The sequence below is a fragment of the Mus musculus genome, chromosome 5 (genome assembly GCF_000001635.26).
Source record: "Mus musculus strain C57BL/6J chromosome 5, GRCm38.p6 C57BL/6J".
Lineage (NCBI taxonomy): Eukaryota > Metazoa > Chordata > Mammalia > Rodentia > Muridae > Mus > Mus musculus.
The window spans coordinates 91207580-91226498 of record NC_000071.6 but is presented as its reverse complement, the minus strand read 5'-3'; the positions used below and the strand labels follow the sequence as shown (position 1 = coordinate 91226498).

The following is an 18919-nucleotide window of genomic DNA, read 5'->3' as shown; positions in this document are numbered from 1 at the left end:
TCCATATTGTAATTTTACTACTGTTAAAAATCATATTATAAATATGTGCAGGGTTTCTGCTAAGTGACTCCTACAGGGATCATGAACCACAATGTGAGAAACACTGGTCTATAAGATACAAGTTGATATTGCCTGCAGTCATTGGCCATGTTGTGTCCCAAACTAAACATCACTGAATCAGAAGATGGCTTCAGTCATGTGATCACTGGTATTCTCACTCGGGCACCACTGAGACCAATCACCGTTGTTGAAAAGAAAGGCTATTTGGTAGCTACACCTCAGCTTTGATATGGTTCTGCTCTTCAGTTTACAGAACTCTGGAAAGGATGCTTGCCTTGCACTTCTACTGGGCTCATTGTCTTAATTTTCAAATTAATACATATTCAGAAGGTACAGTCAATCTATTCTTCTATGTCCATTCTTCAAAAGTACACCAGTGGCGATGTGACGTTGCTGGCCGCCTCATCACTAAGAATGTACAAGAATTTCATACAGGAGCGTGTGACTAAGTGGTCTGCTCACTGTAGTACCCTGGAAGTGGCTGAAGATCAAAGGAAAGTCTAGTTATATAAAAAGAGCTACATTTGTATTTTTTTTCTTCTGGTGTTTTTTGGTCTTTAAAAGTTACTTATTTAGTATTATTCCTGTGTGTGTGAGCACGCACCCTGGTGGAATTGAGCTGGTTCCCTCTTTCTATCTGAAGTGAGTTCTGAGATTGGACAAGGTTCCAGACTTGCACAGCAGAGGCCTTTACCTCTGAGCCATCTTTCAGACTCATTCATGATCTTTCCTGATATGTTGACATTGGCATTGTTTTTTTCACCTGGCAAAGACTGACTTTTTTTTTTAATAGTAATTTTTATTAGATATTTTCTTTATATACATTTCAAATGCTATCCCAAAAGTTCCCCATACCCTCCCCCCGCCCTGCTCCCCTACCCACTCACTCCAGCTTCTTGGCCCTGGCATTCCCTTTTACTGGCATATAAAGTTTGCAATACCAAGGGGCCTCTCTTCCCAGTGATGGCTGACTAGGCCATTTTCTGCTACATATGCAGCTAAAGATACGAGTTTTGGGGGTACTGCATATGACTTTTGTTTTCTATTCTGTTCAGTGGAGTAGAAAGTATCCTAAAACTTATAGTTGAAGTTTTGATCAGATAATGGTTTTCTGATCCAACTCAGAGTCATGGCCCTTCAAGATCTTTTTGTAGGCTCAAGAGGACAATGGAAAGGAAAATATTCTTCTATTATCTCTTCACCAACAATTTAATACCCATAATAACCACCCAAATGCAATAACTGTATTTTTTCCCATGGAGGACAACAACAGACAACCTACATTTAATCTGTGGTGGTAGAAGCCAGTTCCTTCAGGTATGCATGCATATATTATTCAACAAAGTCTCTTTTATACTCAAGCCATATAGGAGGGGGTACATTAGATGCATTTCTAATCTCATAGAGATTATACCCCAATAACTATGTTTATGCCACAGGCACTTGATGATCATACACTATCTACCTATCCTCTTTCCTCTTTGCATATCTGTGGCATGTCCTTTGGAACAGTCCCAGAGAGAGACATCAGAGAATTTTATCCAGTTCCCTTTTGTTTTCTGGGAGACAGGAAAAAATATTTCATGGGATGCTCAGAGATTTCTGCCCTTATACAATATTCTCAAAGACTTCTTTACAGTAGGCAAGGTCTCTTTTATTGCTTCTCATTGCTCAACTCTGCTTATAGGTAACAAAGATAAAATCAAGTGAGCTATGCAAAAAAGAACTTTAGTGCCTGGCACAATTAGGGGTGAAGAGCTAGGCAGTCAAGACTCATAGGTGACATAAATGGTGTTGAACTTCCTGTTACTCAATCTATGAACCACTAAACATTTTCTTTTTTTTTATTATATATTTTTCTTCATTTACATTTCAAATGCTATCCCCAAGCCACCTATACCCCCTGCCCTGCCCCCAACCCACCTAGTCCCCCATAATGTTTGTTAAGCTGACAATGTGACTGATGTGAAGCTTGGGGAGCAGAATTTAACGCTAAAGAACACTCACCATCTGAGCATCTCAGATCAAAATCACTGCTGAGATTTCATCCACTCAGGATGGTTATTATCAAGAAACCAAACCCCCAATGCTGTCAAGGATGTGGAGAGAAAGGAGCCATCACACACTGTTAGTGAGAATGTAAATCAGCTCACAAGTTATGAGAATTTGTACACAGTTTCCTTAGGCTACTAAACAAGACTGTTTATGTGAAACCCTGCACTATGCCAGAGTTTTGACATCACCAGCTTTACAAATAGTATTTGAAAAATTTTAACAGTAATTGCTCTTGGCAATGTACCTTTTGCTACACTGGATGAAATTATTGAGCCTTCTCCATAAAGAGTTGAACATAGGAGGCACTAATGAATCATTAGATTCTAACCCTTTGTCTGTCTGGTCTAACAAAGACAGGAGATGCAAGACTTTTAAAGTTTATTTGTCTCCATTGCTTTGTGACACAATTGTTTCATAATTATTTTATTGACAACAAATGATACACAAAATATAGTGTAATCAAGATATTCAGTGTGATGAGCTATGTATGTGTGAAACACACAAGCAATGTATTAATCATATCCAGTGCCCACCTTTTCTTTATTAACTCTTGCATTACTGTTTTGGGATTAGAACTCACAGTATACACTGGCTCTGCTCTGAAAGCCGCTTCTCTACTGACTAGCTTTCATAGTGCTAGAAGGTGCTGGATGCTACCAGAAGAGAAAGAATAATCATCAATCAAACCCAGCTGTGAATCGCCTGTGATCTACAACAGTATCCGGCCTGTCAATACAAGCCCACTTGTCCAATAGTGGCTTGAATGTCATGGGAGTAACAACCACTTCCTGATCAAATTTAAGTCCTCCATGAGATTAAAGCAATACTTGAACCTACAACTACAAAGTTCATGGTCCCTAGGAAAGAAACTACTGTCATTATTTTGCTAAATGATACTAATATGGAACTGACTCTTAATGAGTTATAATCATATATCAATACATCACTCAATCCACATTGGCGAAGCTCTTATTTGTATTATAGAGTGATTAATACAGAGATCACAGTTGGAAAAGGCACAGAGAATAAGAGAATGCAGAACTATCTGCCCCAAATGAAACACATATGCTGCCCATCCTCCTCTCAAAACACATCAGAGCAGCTGTAACTATGTCCTCATAGCAGTGGTGACCGCATGCATAAAACCAGATCAAGTTCAAGCCAGACCAAATCCCAGCAAGCAGAGTAGAGATAGACATGTAACTCCACACCTAGCTATGGAGCCATGGGTAATTGTTATCTACTGGTAGAGGAGAAGACAATTCTCTCTAAAAGTGAAACGCCTAGTAAGACCACCATGCTCCATTGGAGGACCACACCTTCAAGAATATTTGGGTGGTACAAATTGATCTTGTTGGGTAACACAAAGGCCATAAAATCAGGGGATAGGGGTGAGTGGAGGATCTGGGAATGTTGGGGTAAAGGTGGTAAAAAATAACCAGGACACACTGTATGACATTATCAAATAATTCATTTATAATCAAAAGAGAACATCTGGTGATCTGCAGATTACATCAGAGCATGGAGCAGCCATTCCCCCATCCCTTTCCTTTAGTTATCTGCATCAAATAACACAAAGCCATGAAATTCGGCTTTGCAGAAAAGCAGTGTGCTTAATTTGAAATCTGTAAGAAATCTCCCCAATCATTTATAATCAAAAGAGAACATCTGGTGATCTGCAGATTACATCAGAGCATAGAGCAGCCATTCCCCCATCCCTTTCCTTTAGTTATCTGCATCAAATAACACAAAGCCATGAAATTCGGCTTTGCAGAAAAGCAGTGTGCTTAATTTGAAATCTGTAAGAAATCTCCCCAGTGCAGGGTCTTACCCAGAGAAAGGAGGGTGACATGTGGCCAGGGTGATCAAGTCACAACTGGGTATACAACTTTCCTGCTTTCCTTCCAGGTGAAAACCTGTTCTCAGCATATATATTTCTAAGTTTCTAAAACTTGTAGAATCACAAACCCAAGGCTCATCACAGCCATGTTGACCTCAAATGTCTTAATGGAATATTCCATCTCAAGGAACACTTGTTCTTCCAGAATAACATAAAAACCAGCAAGTTCACTGACGAAAACGCACCTAAGTGACAAGAAACATACATGTTGAATAATAAATTAATCAATTGTAAGCTGAAACTTGATTCCTGATGTTAAGGGTCTTCAAACCCTGTGAAAATTCCTAGGACATAATAGATTTCTACTCAAGATTTATCAACAGATTTACCTATAAATCAAATTAAAATGTCTATCATTTAAAATGTCTTTATCATAGCTGGTTGAATATATAGATACTTTTTTTCAGAAGTGTTACCCTAAGAAAATATGTTATTTGTGTGATGTTACAGGAGTGAGCGATTATCAAACAGACAGAAGTATAGGTGTAAGATTATATGTTAAGGAATAAAAAAAAGTTTCAGTTTGCCATCCAGTTAAGACTAAAAACTCCAATTAGAAAATGACTTTCTTTTCCAGGAAGGGAAGATACTGTGATGTGAAAGTCACAACAATAGTTTAGTAAAACGATTGTCTGTCTGTCTGTCTGTCTGTCTGTCTGTCTATCAATCAATCATCTATTATCTATCTTCCTCTATCTATCATCAGTCTATAAGATATATATATATATATATATGTGTGTGTGTGTGTATATATATATATATATAATCTACCTAATGTTCTGACTACCCAGTTTCATATTAAAATTAAAGACAGCAATAGGAACATTAAAGTTGAGAACTACTTTCCTCATCATTTAGTTGGTTGAGTCAAAATAACAGTCACCTCAACCACCTTAAAATTTTATTTCAACTTCATCTGATAACCATTTATTCTACCTTAAAATGATCTTGATGCTGAACTGCATTGTGTATTGACAAACACAGAATGAGATTCTCTTCAAAGGGTTACCTTCATTACCAGGAATGGACATAATTACACTCTACCAGAACGTACAGTCCCTTGGTAATATGACTAGTCCAATTGCTTGTTCAAACAAATATTGTCTGTGGTTTGTTTGATGTCTTTTCCAGTGACTACCTGTTCTCACAGGATAGGGAGAGGTTGATATGGAGTGATTTTGTCTTTACAACAGCTTGAACCAGCTCCAAAAATGTTATGCCTTTTTTAATGAGGACGAATATTAGAGCTATTGACAGTTACTTTTAAATAGAGCAAGGGGTATGGAACTAACCAGCAATGTTGGAAACTTGATCACTTGTTTGATGGCTTGCTTCAAACCAGTTGCCCCAATTCCCTGATCTGAAAATCGAGTGATATAAAATTGCAGTTGCTTCAATGGTTGCTGTGTAAGTAAGTTGGTTAATAGCACTAGTGTGTATAAAACAGATACCCTCACATTCTCACCACTACATTGCACGATTCTTATTATTGTTATGACTCAGTGGCTTCACACTGCTCTAAGAACTAAACTTAGAAATTTATTTTGAATTCTCCTCTGCTACCTACCTGACCAAACTACAATCTGACATCTGGTCACCTCAAAATTCTAAGGATGGGAATTATTTCTTTATCCCCTTATTTATTTCCTCCCACTTTGATCTTTGTGTTCCTATTCCTGGACTAGTCTCTCTTTGCTATATTACAATCTCCCATGTATTGCCCTTTACCAACGTGACTACTACGTGTATTTTATCATCCATACTCAGTGTTTTAGAAAGTTGTCCCAGGCTAATTGGAACATATACATTTTCAATTTATAGTGTAGTGCTCTGATTTATTTTTTTCTTCTCCATATCAATTGTAGTTGTATACAATTGATTATGCAGTAATTTGTTTATGTTGTTCTCAATAATAAACTCACTATGTCTTTTTACCACTGTGCTCCTAGCACTTAGCAGAATGTCTAGCACATAATAGGGATCTAATAAAGATTGCTGAGCAGAGGAGTCAGTAGTAGTCTTTATTGTAGGGTAAGTCAAAGCACCTCCCACAGCATGCCAGTTCAACCACTTGTGATTGCAGAGACCTGCCGTTTCACTCTAAGCAATGACTAACACAGCTCATTGCTTCCTGGACGACTTCAGGATTGGCCTATGACCTACTTTGAACAGGTAGCAAATATAATACTGTGCACTTCTAGCATAGGTCTTGAATTCTTGCCACTGTGTAGAGACTCTGGATATTCTCCCATACCTTGGCTTTGCAAAGATCTTGATGAGCATGGTTTTGATGCCGCACATTTAACGTGCCCATTATAATTGGTTTGATTTCAAAGATCTTGGGAGAAAACTGGTAGAGTTAGGGACCATATATACCAATTAGTGGTTTAGACAGCATACTTATTTATATATAAATAAATACAGCATAAGAACTGGAGTTATTTCAAATGAAACTAATATTAGCATAAGATTTAAGCTTCTATTCATATAGAAGTGATTCTTAAATTGACACTATATTTTGGATAATGTTCCCCCAAAGCCCAGTTATTAGTAGGTATGTAACCAGCCAGTGGCACTATGAATAGATACCTTTAGTGCCCACAAGAGGAGTTTAGGTCACTGTATGTGTGCCCCTGAAGGGAATATCAAGATCCTGTTCCTCTTTTTGTTTCTTGATGGTCGTGAGGTGAATGGTTTGCTCCACCACCTGCTCGTAGCATGATGCGCTGCTTCCCACTCCCTAAAGGCGATGCACTCAACCAGCTTCTGAAACCAATATACTCCTTTGCTTTACTCAAGCTGTTTTGTAGAACAACAAAGAGCTGATTAACACGACGGCTATGCTTTGAACGTGTAATGGCCTTCACTGCTAATGTGTGTGAACACTTGAACACCAATTGGTGATGCTGTTTTGAGAAGTTGTGGAGGACCTAGGCCTGTGACCTAGTAAGCAAAAGTGGGTATCTAGCGATTGTCCTTGGATATATAGCCCTTTTGTATTCCAATTCAAGTGTTTGGCTTCCTAACTCACACCAAATGAAAGGGTGCTCTGCTAGTTTCCAACACTATGAGCCAAGTTGCTCTGACCACCATGTTTTCATCACCATTGTGGCCCTTCCAACTCTGAGCCAGAACAAACCCTTCATTTTGAGGTCACTTTAGTTGCGTCTTGCAGATATTCTTTTCAGGTATTCTTATTTCTAATGGGCATGTGACGTGCATTTAGAGCTTTTAATAGGTGGGGACTTACCCTCAAGTCACCATTTCTATTTTGCCAGGGCAAGATGTCAGCAATGAGAAAAGTAAATTACACCTCAATTGGTACCGATAAATCTTATCATGGGGCTTATAGGTCCTAGAAAACAGCTCACAAGGAAAATGTGAAGCTAAGGCTAGAGAATATCCAGACTATAAGTAGTCCATTCGGATGGGACTGCAGAAACCCAGAATACTAAAACAAATGCAGATAATGAAGGCAAGCCATGGTGTTTCAGAGGGAAACAAGGACTCTAGTGGAAATTGAGCTAGAGGCCATTCATATTACATTAGGAACAACAATTTTCTGTATACTGCCAATGCACTGAAAATTTAAGTGAAACTAAATCAAAACAATTTCAAAGCAGCATAGTATCTGTAGCAACAACAACAAAACGGGATGGTATTAGCCTGTAGCATGGTTATAGACAGCGGTGCTTAATGAGCTTTGTAGTGAGAATTCAGGGCCAATGTGGAGCAGAATGATGTGAAAGACTATATAGCATGCAGTTTGGCTAGGAAAGGAGCATGAATCTGTTCAAAGTTGCAAATAAGCACAGTACGGAAAAGTGTAAGGGTCAGCTTACCTGAGACCACTGGAGCACACGTGCTTCAACCACATATTTAGTCTTTGCTGTTTCTCCTACTGAACTTTAGATGTATTTCCATCTTGTCTTCCCTTGCTAGGCCACTGGTCGTCTCTTTGGGACTGTTTCATTATATGTCAGAAGTATACAACTTGTTTTTGGCATTGTGAAGGCTCCCCATAAGAGCTTACCTTGGCTTACAACGTTAGACTATTGAACAGTGCTGACACTGTTTTGACCATGAACTGGCTGTGTTTTTCATTAGGAGACAGCCACAAGCCTGCCAGGAACACTGGCGAGATGGTGTGATTTGAAAGTGAAGTGGCCTCCATAGTGCATGCGTTGAACACCTGGTAACTAGCAGGTGCTGGTGTTTCGGGAGGTTGAGGATCCCTGAGAATTGTGGCTTTGCTTCCAAAAGTGCGAAGTGGGAGGTGCATCGTGAAAGTGATAACCATCTCTACACTGATTCAAGCTTTCTTCCTTTTGGTTAGCAACACATGCAGAGCCTCTGCTGAAAATTCTTACAACTGTAAACCGAGCTTTTCGAACCCACCTTGTGTTTCCACCATCATAGACCATGCCCTGCCTCCTTTAAGTTGCTCTGTCATGCACTTGCTCACAGAAGTAGGGAGGTGTGCTCGCTTTGGCAGCACATATACTAAAATTGGAACGATACAGAGAAGATTAGCATGGCCCCTGCGCAAGGATGACACGCAAATTCGTGAAGCGTTCCATATTTTTTATCAAAAGATGGCCTAGTCGGCCATCACTGGAAAGAGAGGCCCATTGGACTTGCAAACTTTATATGCCCCAGTACAGGGGAATACCAGGGCCAAAAAGGGGGAGTGGGTGGGCAGGGGAGTGGGGGTGGGTGGATATGGGGGACTTTTGGTATAGCATTGGAAATGTAAATGAGTTAAATACCTAATAAAAAATGGAAAAAAAAATAAAATATGGTACAGATTTCAGGTCAAATGGGAAAAACACCCTATTGTTTCTAATCCAGAACGTACACAATTAACTTTATAGCTTGTCATATCTATGGAAGTAACTTAATTACCAATAAACATAAAATAATGGATTTCTAAAAAAAAAAAAAAAAAAGAAGTAGGGAGGTAACAAGTGCAGTCATCAACTTCATTTGGCAATAGTCTAAAAACGTATCGTGCTTAAAAGCCACAAATAAAGATTGTAGATGAACATCTTCCAAGATTCATGGGACATGCAAGTTTACCTGATTCCTCTGCACCGCCACGGGTGGCACATTTAAGTAGGTCATGTTTAAGCAATGGCAGTTTCATGTTTGGGTTCTGCACAGTGCAATGTCTGACTCACTTATTGAGAAGGATTAGTGTATAGTCTCTCCCTGGATCACATTCCTTCGGTGATAGCAAGGCACATACTCCACTGCAAAAAAAATGCATTAATAAATGGGACCCAGTTTTAGGATAGAATGTGAGCATACTGTCTTTAAACATATGATCCGCTCAGCCTCTGGACCTCAATGACTCAAGCCGATTTCTTATCTTTGATGAGCTCAGTTTATAATACTATTTACATTCTGCTACAAAATTTTAATTCTCTTATCTACTATTTCCCTTACTTGTAATCAGATATGAAATATCCCTCTGAGGGTAGCTGCACATGTAGCAGAAGATGGCCTAGTCAGCCATCACTGGGAAGAGAGGACCTTTGGTCTTGCAAACTTTATATGCCCAGTACAGGGGAAAGCCAGGGCCAAGAAGTGGGAGTGAGTGGGTAGGGGAGCAGGGTAGGGGGAGGTTAGAGGGGACTTTTGGGATAGCATTTGAAATGTAAATGAAGAAAATATCTAATAAAAAATTTTTAAAAAGAAAACAAAAATATTATGTTAAATAAGGAAGAAAAAATACTCATTATCTAACTAGGTGGGTCTTTTAAAAAATATAATCTAAGATGCTCAAAAGAACACAAATACTAGGGAGGAAATAAAATCATGAGATCATTCATTCATTGCAAGGGGAAAAAAGAAATATCCATCACAGCTGTTATTTAGTAAATAATTACAATAATTGTTTTAAAACAATTCCTTTTGATACTTTAAAAATGGTTTATGTTACAATGATGAAAGTTTTTTCTTGATTTTTTTTCAAAAATTACTTTGATGGCAATAAATTGCATGTAAAAAATGTCATCCTTGAATGAAATACCATAGTAACAAAAACCAACCAATCAAATTTCTATAAAAATAAAATAAAATTGATCCACTGGTCGCCTTGTGAAACATATAAATTTACTGTTAAAACTCATCAATATGCTAGCGCTCTAGTTTCCAGATTCTCTGACATGGCTTTAAACATGTATTTGTCATGGGACAATAGAGATGGCTCAACAACTCAGAGTCCTGTCTGTTCTTCCAGAGGTACCAAGGTCAATTCCCAGCATCCCTACAACAGCCCCAAAGTGTCTGTTGACTTTAATCCCACAACTGTCTGTAACTCTAGTTCCAGGGGATCTGATGCCTTTCTTCTGGTCCCCATAGCGTGCTGTATGGACATGTGTATATGAATATACAGGCAGAACATCCATACATATAAAATAAATATAAATATTTAAAAGTTTCCATTTGATGAACATAAGAACCTATCTATTTTTTTTTTTTTTGCTTCTACTTATAATTACAGCTGAGAATGAATGAAGGTGAAAATCAAATGGAAAGAAGGAAAATGAATAAAAAGAAAATTAAAACTATTTCCCTCTTCCGAGTTTCTTAAGTGAATTGCATTTTTAATTCTTTGGGGGGAGGTATCTCTACTCTCTTTATTTTGGTAAATTTTACTGAAAATCAGTAAGAGTTGAATTCAAGTTTTTTGAATTTCATTTCAGCCAAAATGTGTATAGCCAGAAGAATATTTATTTCTTCCAATTAGATAGATCTATTGGCCTAATAATTTTGATGCACTCATGTTTGTATATGGGTGCATGCATGTAAATGAATGTATCTTTAATTATTTCCATTCAACTACAAGATTTAAGTTTAAATACAAGTCCACTAAATACAAGTTACCACCAGACATTCCAATTTTCAGTAATGACAAACTTCTAAGAAATCCAGGTATGAAATATCATTTTTTCTATTCTTTCTCCATATATGTGAGTTTTATGTTACCACACTGAGATCCTTCTTCTTTCTTTCTTTCTTTCTTTCTTTCTTTCTTTCTTTCTTTCTTTCTTTCTTTCTTTCTTTCTTTCTTCCTTCCTCTCTCTCTCTCTCTCTCTCTCTCTCTCTCTCTCTCTCTCTCTCTGCCCCCCCCTCTCTATTTTTGGTGTGTTTTCGAGACAGGGTTTCTCTCTATAGCCCTGGCTGTACTGGAACTCACTCTGTAGACCAGGCTGGCCTTGAACTCAGAAACTCACCTGCCTCTGCCCCCCAAGTGCTGGGATTAAAGGTGTGTACCACCATGCCTGGCCACTGAGATCTTTGAATTAACTAATATATTTAAAAGAAGTTTTATTTAGCTCAAAATGTGGGAAGTTTGTAGTTCTAGAGTGAGTAGCCCTGTTGGTTTAATTTCTAATGGGGAAAATGGACAATGGTACCAAATACTGAAATGCATATGAGAAGAAATATTCACATTTCAAGCCAAACCAAATGACAGCGCATTTTTGCAGTTCCTTTGGAGAGCTCAGCCACAATAACTTAGAACTCCCTGCTAGGCCCTGGCATTATAGGCTCTCAACAACCCCTCCCATTCGCACATGTAAGACAGTCAACATCCAAATGATAAAATCCTTCCAATCCTTTCTTAAAATAGGTAATGTTGGCTTTCTATTACTATAACACATGTTTGAGCCACACAACTTGTAAAAAATAAAATGTTAATTCATCTCTCAGCTTTGGAGGGTTCAGTCTTTCATTGGTTGTGTCCTCTGATTTTGAGCCTGAGAATAGACAGCAGAGAAAATCCATTACCTTCTCTCCATAAATAAAAGAGAAGGAGGAAGAAACTCAGACTCCCATAAACGTTGCAGGCATATCCTCAGGCACCTGAAAGCTCCTATTTCCTGTAAACTTCACCAACTCTTTAGCAAATATAGATCTTTGGAGGACATTCCAGATCTAACTTACATCATTGGTCATAGTTCTTCTTCTGTTGTTTGGGCCTTGCTCCAGGCATTGATGTTAAGAAAAGTTGGTGTTGTACTGTAACCATAGCTGACATCCTTTAATAGAGTCATGAGGGCAGGGTGAAGGCTGAGAAGAACCATGATGTAATCACTGGACAGGTGACTCCCTTGCTTTCGAAGCACCCAACTCTGCTGGCCTTGTTATTTGAAATTATTCATATCATTAGGAATTGGACCTAAATCTAGCTCTGGTAGCTGGAATCATTACAATTTATTCAAATAGTTAATCTCCATACAATTATTTTGAAAATTAAATGGTAAGTAGAATATGTTTAGTGCTGTGTTATACACAGCACTCAAAACTTATTAGCATTCTTCATATTTCGTTAAATCTCATGCTTCCTCCCTTTATCTTTCAGCATCAACTTCGGGGAAAATTATAAGGCTTAATTATAGAGAAATTATGGGGAACTAGGAAGCAAATGTGTTGTCTACAGTTCTTCCCCTCCTTCAGCACATCCGTTATAAATCTTTCATTCTCCTGTGCAGCTCAAAAAGCATAGTAAATTAACTTGTTGTCAGTTGTCACTGACAACAAATAAGAGAATAAGATATTCAAGAAGGCAAGTTTTAATCCAAAAACAATGACATCCACAGGTTAGCCTTCCAAACAGTATGTCTAGTTTGGCGTCAGAATGTGGAATAGGCAGGGCTTTCCCAGATCTCCAAACTGTCATTACACAGGATTCCAGATACAGTAAATGTTGTATGAAGCTAGCCTTCCTTTCACATGGTCATTGCCCTACTTAAGTTCATGTCTTTCTTACTTTGTCTGTTCTGTCACCTACCTTCGAAGTTAGTTGACAAACATGAATTTGGATACCTGGGAAAGCTAACCAAGTCAGTCTTCAGTAGATAACCCCAGAGCCATAGCATGGATATGAATTCAGAAGGCTGTGTGCTATGGCAGATGATGTGTCCCAGCTATTGCTGAGAATAGAAGGATTGCTTTCTTTATCCTCATTTTCTTTTATATGTTTACCTTAACAAAATACTGTTTTAAAACTTTTCTTTTTAATTTTGCAATCACAGTTGCCATAATTACCTAATCCAAAGTCAACATCTCAATTCTAAACAACCCAGGAAAAGGAAGCTACTTTGACATTCCAAGGTAAATGTCAAAACTTTGTCCTTTGAGCCTCATAGCTGATGTCTGGAAAGTGGCTTTTTCATCCATTCTTGATGAATAGGCTTGATGAAGATTTAACAGATGCCTATGGTGAAATGCTAAATTAGCTGCCTTAATCTCCCTGTACTGAGAAATTTCTGCCCATCTTTGAAAGAAGATGCATTTGGAAAGAAGGTAATCTCCTTTATATTTGAATATATTTCTTCAATTAGCTACAATTTGATTACTGGCATCACCTAACACACATGAGTTGTTGTTGTTCCTTTGTTTTTTATTGGTTTTTTGTTTGTTTTGTTTTTTGTTTGTTTTGTTTTGGAATACCATCTCTTAAGTGAAGATAATGAAGCCAGAAGAGATGAAATGATCAACTGCCTCAGGTCAGGCAATTAACCAGAATAATGATGATTCCATGTTCCCAGGAACCACAAGCACTGTCTCATTGAACAAATGTTTGTTCTTCCTAGTGAATAAGGATGTATATACTACTACAAGATCATGGCATTGATTTGAGTTTCTCTCTGCCTGATTCAGTATGCAATTAGATTTTTAACTCCCAGTCAGATTCATGTCATTAGTAATTTCTTTAATTCCTTTATAAATCTATAGATCATGGCAAGTTTGGACTGTTCTCATCATTAGGAACCTATGTGACACTTTAGGTTTTGTGTATTATATGTGTAATACAAAGTCATACAGAAGTCGCAATCAGCAGTTGATGTGCACTGCTCTTGTCATAGAAAATGGCACTAACTCTCGGTTATGGGGTTATGTGCAGGCAAATGATATGTTGTAAGACACATAGACTCACATAGGTCTGTCCTATGAAAAACCTCAGCTGTAGATACCCACCCCTCACCCTACAGGGAAAGTGATTAGTAAGCTTGTGAACTCCAGAAAAAAAAAAAACAACTTTAAAACCTATAAAGAACCATCAGTACTATCAAAGAAACATGCAAAGCTTGTTTTATTCCTTTCCAGTTCAAATACTTCTGTGGAAAGTTCAGAGGACGCTAGCTCTGCTATGTTTGAAATCCACATGTAACTGATCATTGAGAAGTGGTGGGGATATACTCTGAAATATTGTAGGATCCTTATGTTCTTGAGAAAGAGCATCTTTGTTTAGAGCTACCACTGTGCACAGGACACGGTGAAGAACTGGTGGTTTCAGGTGAATGGCTGCAAGACTGGAGATGCTTCAGCAGGTAGTAGAGATCACATAGAGATAGAATTCACATCTGTGTGTAGAAGGCAGCTGATGCTGTACAGCATTTTCGGGAAACCATCAAACATGAGTATCAGACAGGCTATGGGCATCTGACCTAGGCCTGGCCCTTGACTTTTTAAAGAAGGGTTTTAAGATCACAGCTCACAGATCTGACATCATGTCTCCAGCTATGCAGATATGAGCAGGTTGCAAAATGTCTGTGAGCTTTCTCTTCCTTACTTGAACAATGTAGCTGGTGGTACCTACTTCTCAAAAGTGCTTTGGAAATTAAAGCTTCTAGCACATGTTAATAAATAAATGTTAGCCATTATTTATAGTAAAAAAAAAGTGATGTATTGATGGGGTTGGAAAGATGGTTCAGTGGGTGAGATGACCTACTGTGTGCATATGAAGACCAGAATCCAAATTCCCAGGCATACATGTGAAGCACTCCACATTCATCTGCAACCTCAACACTGTGGACAGGGAGACAGAAGTCACTTGAGCTTTCTAGTCACCAGCAGAGCTGCAGGTTCAGTGAGAGACTCTGGAATAGAGCAGCACCCGTGACATCTTCCTCTGGCCTCCACATATACACAGTGCACTGAATAAACATGTGTACCTGCCATCCCCACAGAGAATGTACTGGATGGCCTTCTTCATAATGGGGCACATCCCCAACTATTAATAAAACTAATGAACATCTGCAAAGTGTCTTGTCTATAGAAGTCATTGAAGAAATAGTTTATGAATAAGAGGGAAGGCAAGCCTTATGGCCATTCCTAAGAGTTGGCTAATTTAAATATCCAGGTTTTGCTATTATGTTTCAATTTCATTTGCTCAGCTCTTTTTTCTTCAATCTAATAGTCTTTAGGTGTCACTAGCTAGCATTACTAAGCTGCAGAAAGTGAAATTCAAATTATACCCTTCTCTTTCCAAAAGACCATCAGGAGAGGCAAATGAGTTGTACTCTCTGTGCCATTGCCCTCTATGGTGACAGTGGCAAGGTCTGCTGAAGGGGAAGACAAAAGGAACAGACATCTTTGTACAAAGGAACCTGGAATGGGAAACAAAGCATGCAGCTTTCCCAACATCCAGAGACCTGGAGTTTAAGCTGGAGAACTATGCGCTTAGGAAGCACAAGAACCTGGAACAACTGTAAAGAGTATTTGAAATGTTCATGAATTGGGGGTGGAGAGAAAATAGAGTTTTTGCCCAATATTCAGAAGTATCTGTTCCCCCAAATGATTAAGACCTAATGGGAAGTATGTTAAAGAAAGTATGGAGATTGGAATGACTTCGCAGACAAATTTTATATTTATAAAATGTTGCTGTAAATATGAAAAATGAGACAGGAATACATCCTCAGGGTGTTTGTTTACAAAGGGAATTTAAAAAAACACTCTAAAGAAAAGAGTCATGGCCTTTTGTTCATGTGTACAAAGTCTTGAGGACACACCTGCCTTGATTAATCAGAATCCAGAGAGATTTTTCAGAGATCACAAATGTGCACTATAGGAACACGTCCTTGTGCAGTTTCAACCTAGACACCATAGTAGATTAGCTTGTCTGAAAGTTGAAACTAAAAAGGTAGGCATCAAAAGTGAACATGTTACGTCATCTGAGTTGACTGTTCTGGGTTACTTAAGTAAAGCTGGTTGTGCTTCAAAACAAATTCTACCAACATCCATGGTGCACAAACAAATTCCTATGATATAGGTGTATTAGCATACGATGAGAACAAATGCCAGTAAACACCCCTGAAATTTCAGAGGCATTTTGCAAGACCAGGTATTAGGGAGGCTCTGCTGGACTTAGGATGGCTTGGGATCTCAGAGCATTCTCCCTATTGTTAATGAGTGAATGAATCAGCCACCTAATTTCTAGTCTTTCAGAAACCGGGGGAATTCCCAAGAAAAGATTTCTTCACACTGTTCTAAGCAACAGCCTGTATCCCATACTCTACTCCATTTCCCAATTTCCTTTAAAAAAAAATCCCTAGTGGGAGAATGATCAAAAATGGGAGCCAAGATTGGACACTGCTATGGTATAGTCCAAGTACTTCCTTCCAATAGTGGCTTGGTATGTCATTTTAAAAGTAGATCCAGTAGAATGGTCATTCATGCCTTAAGCTGGCAGCCTATAGGCTAAGGCAGAAGGATGGAAAATTCAGGAAGACTTGGATATATTGTGGGTGGGACCTTAGATTTAAAAAGAACAAGCCTGTAAAGCAGGTAATTTGTTTTAGCAATCATTTGTACTGTCTTTAAGGACACATGTGTTTGTGTATGTATGCTATCTCAGATTCTGACTCCTTTGTATCCGTTTCTCCTTCCAGAAGCACCTCAGATCTTTCTTACAGAATTGTCTCTGTGTAGCTCATCACCTGTTGTGTTGTTAGTATTTATAGGCCATCTCTCGACCAACTCAGTACTAGGGCCTCAGAATACAACAGAAGAGGGTTATGAGACAAGGGAAGAGGAGTGCTTTTTCCTCTTGGCCACAGTGTTTTGCAGCAGAAACAGACTTGTCTAAATTCAGGCAAAATGGACTCAACTAGAGGCAATGTACCAGAATTCTGCAGAACTGCTACGTTGATGAGACAGAATGTGGAGTGCCTGAGCCCCCACTCCAGAGGAAGACCTTCTGGGAGAGGAAGCCAACAGAGAGGGCCAGTCAGGGTTTCAGGCTTTCACCTCCAATCATATATGAAAGGGAAGAAAGCCCTTCTCAATATCCAGACTCACAAACCCTACACGTTTTTCTAAGAGAGTAGAGACAAAAAGTGTTTTCTAAATCTGGTCTGAAGTGGGCTTCTGTGGAAAATCCATACTGGAACATTATATCTCTGGACCTGAAAAATCTTCTTGTCTTTTCCTCACCTCTCACACTTGTACTTAGGTTTCTAGGCCGACCTCTAACCCCACCCCTTCTAGGAAGTCTTCCTCAAAGAACCCAGCCCAATGAGCTCACCCCCCTTGACTTCTTACAGTACTTGGAGTTCCTGATCCTTGTCTGCCAGGGATTGTTGACTATGACATACTTGTCTAGTCTCTCTCTCTCTCCCTCTCTCTGCCTCCTTCACTCCCTCTCTCCCTCCCTCCCTCCCTTCCTTTCTTTCCTTTCATCCCTCTTTCCTTCTTTCTTTTTTCTTTCTCCCATTCTTTGTGGAGGGCATAGGCGATAACCTAATTTCTAAAGCATATAGTCATTTTAAAGAAAAATTATGGTCCTCAGCCCTTGTCCTAGGAGGTTACACATAGTTAATGCACAGCATGCTCTGTAGTTGCAAATAATGGGATGAAAATGGGTACCTTTCTTATTTGCTTGTTAATGTAGATTGAAGCCTTTTATGAAAATCGTGATTGCATGGTCATAAGGAAGATAGTCATTAGGCAGAACAGCACTCAGGGTGTTGTTGTCCAGAATAAAATGAGCAGCAAACAAAAAGGCCCAGAATTATAAGCTCATACATATTCATATGCATAAATATATTGAATATTCTTTTAAAATATTTAGGTATATTTGTTTATTTTATGTGTATAAGTAGTTTGCCTGTATGTATGTCTGTGCACCATTTGGAGGGCATAAGAAGGCATTGGATGCCCTGAAACTAAATTTACAATTGTGAACCACCATGTGGGTGTTAGGAATTGAACATAGGAACTCAAGAAGAGCAGCACATGCTATTAACCACTGATCCATCTCTCCAGTTACAAATATTCTCATTTTTAGTGGAAAAGAAACTCAGTATTTGTTTTTAGAAATCATTTATAACTATAATTAAAAATCTTATTTATCCTCAACATCATGAATCTTAGTCACAAATAAAATGTATTGTAATTGAGCACCAAGAAAAAATATTATATATGACATACATATCAACTATTAAATATCTAAACTCCTCAGACCTCATATGACACTGTTTTAGTACATCTTTAAAATATTTCCCTGCTTTAGACATAAAACTATGCCCTTACTAAAGAGAAGGAATGGCTGCCAAGAGTCTTGCCTGAATGAATACCCAGCCTAGGATAGTCTCAGTCTCTTGTTCAATTCCTTGGTTTCCATTCTTCTGTCTTCCTTTGTTTCAGTAAATCTCTCGAACCCAATTATGCCTCTGCAATGAAAACATCAAATATAATTAGCTCCAGGGCTATCCACAACATTCTTCCTATTGATTTATAAAATGGATGTATTCAAGGAAACAGCAGCATTAGGATCAAATCCTCCATGTTGTCCTCGCAAGATTGATATTCTTGTGAGTATCAGTGAATATCATGAATCTAGTATGAAGGTGCACAATCTATGCACTGTCTAGAAGAAATGCTGCAGACTGGGGATACAGGCATTAATCATCAAAGAACTTATATCTAATAAAAGAAAGGAGGTCAGTATCAATATTTATAATGGAAGAGTAGGCCAAGTGATTGACCACCTGACCAACACAGATCTTCATCCCCAGGGTAGACCTCTGCACTTCACAGCCAAGCGCTATGGTTTCAGGCCCCACCCATCCTTTTCCTCCACTCTTAGGAGTCTGAGTCCTTTGCAGGGCT

At 38.6% G+C, this 18919-nt stretch overlaps 1 non-coding gene across 1 annotated transcript; it reads left to right on the top strand.

Moving 5' to 3' along the window:
* The first annotated feature begins 8494 nt into the window (after nucleotides 1-8494).
* On the top strand, nucleotides 8495-8601 carry Gm23092. Its single transcript, XR_003956130.1, has one exon. It is a non-coding gene; the product is annotated as a U6 spliceosomal RNA (small nuclear RNA).
* Nucleotides 8602-18919: the final 10318 nt, after the last annotated feature.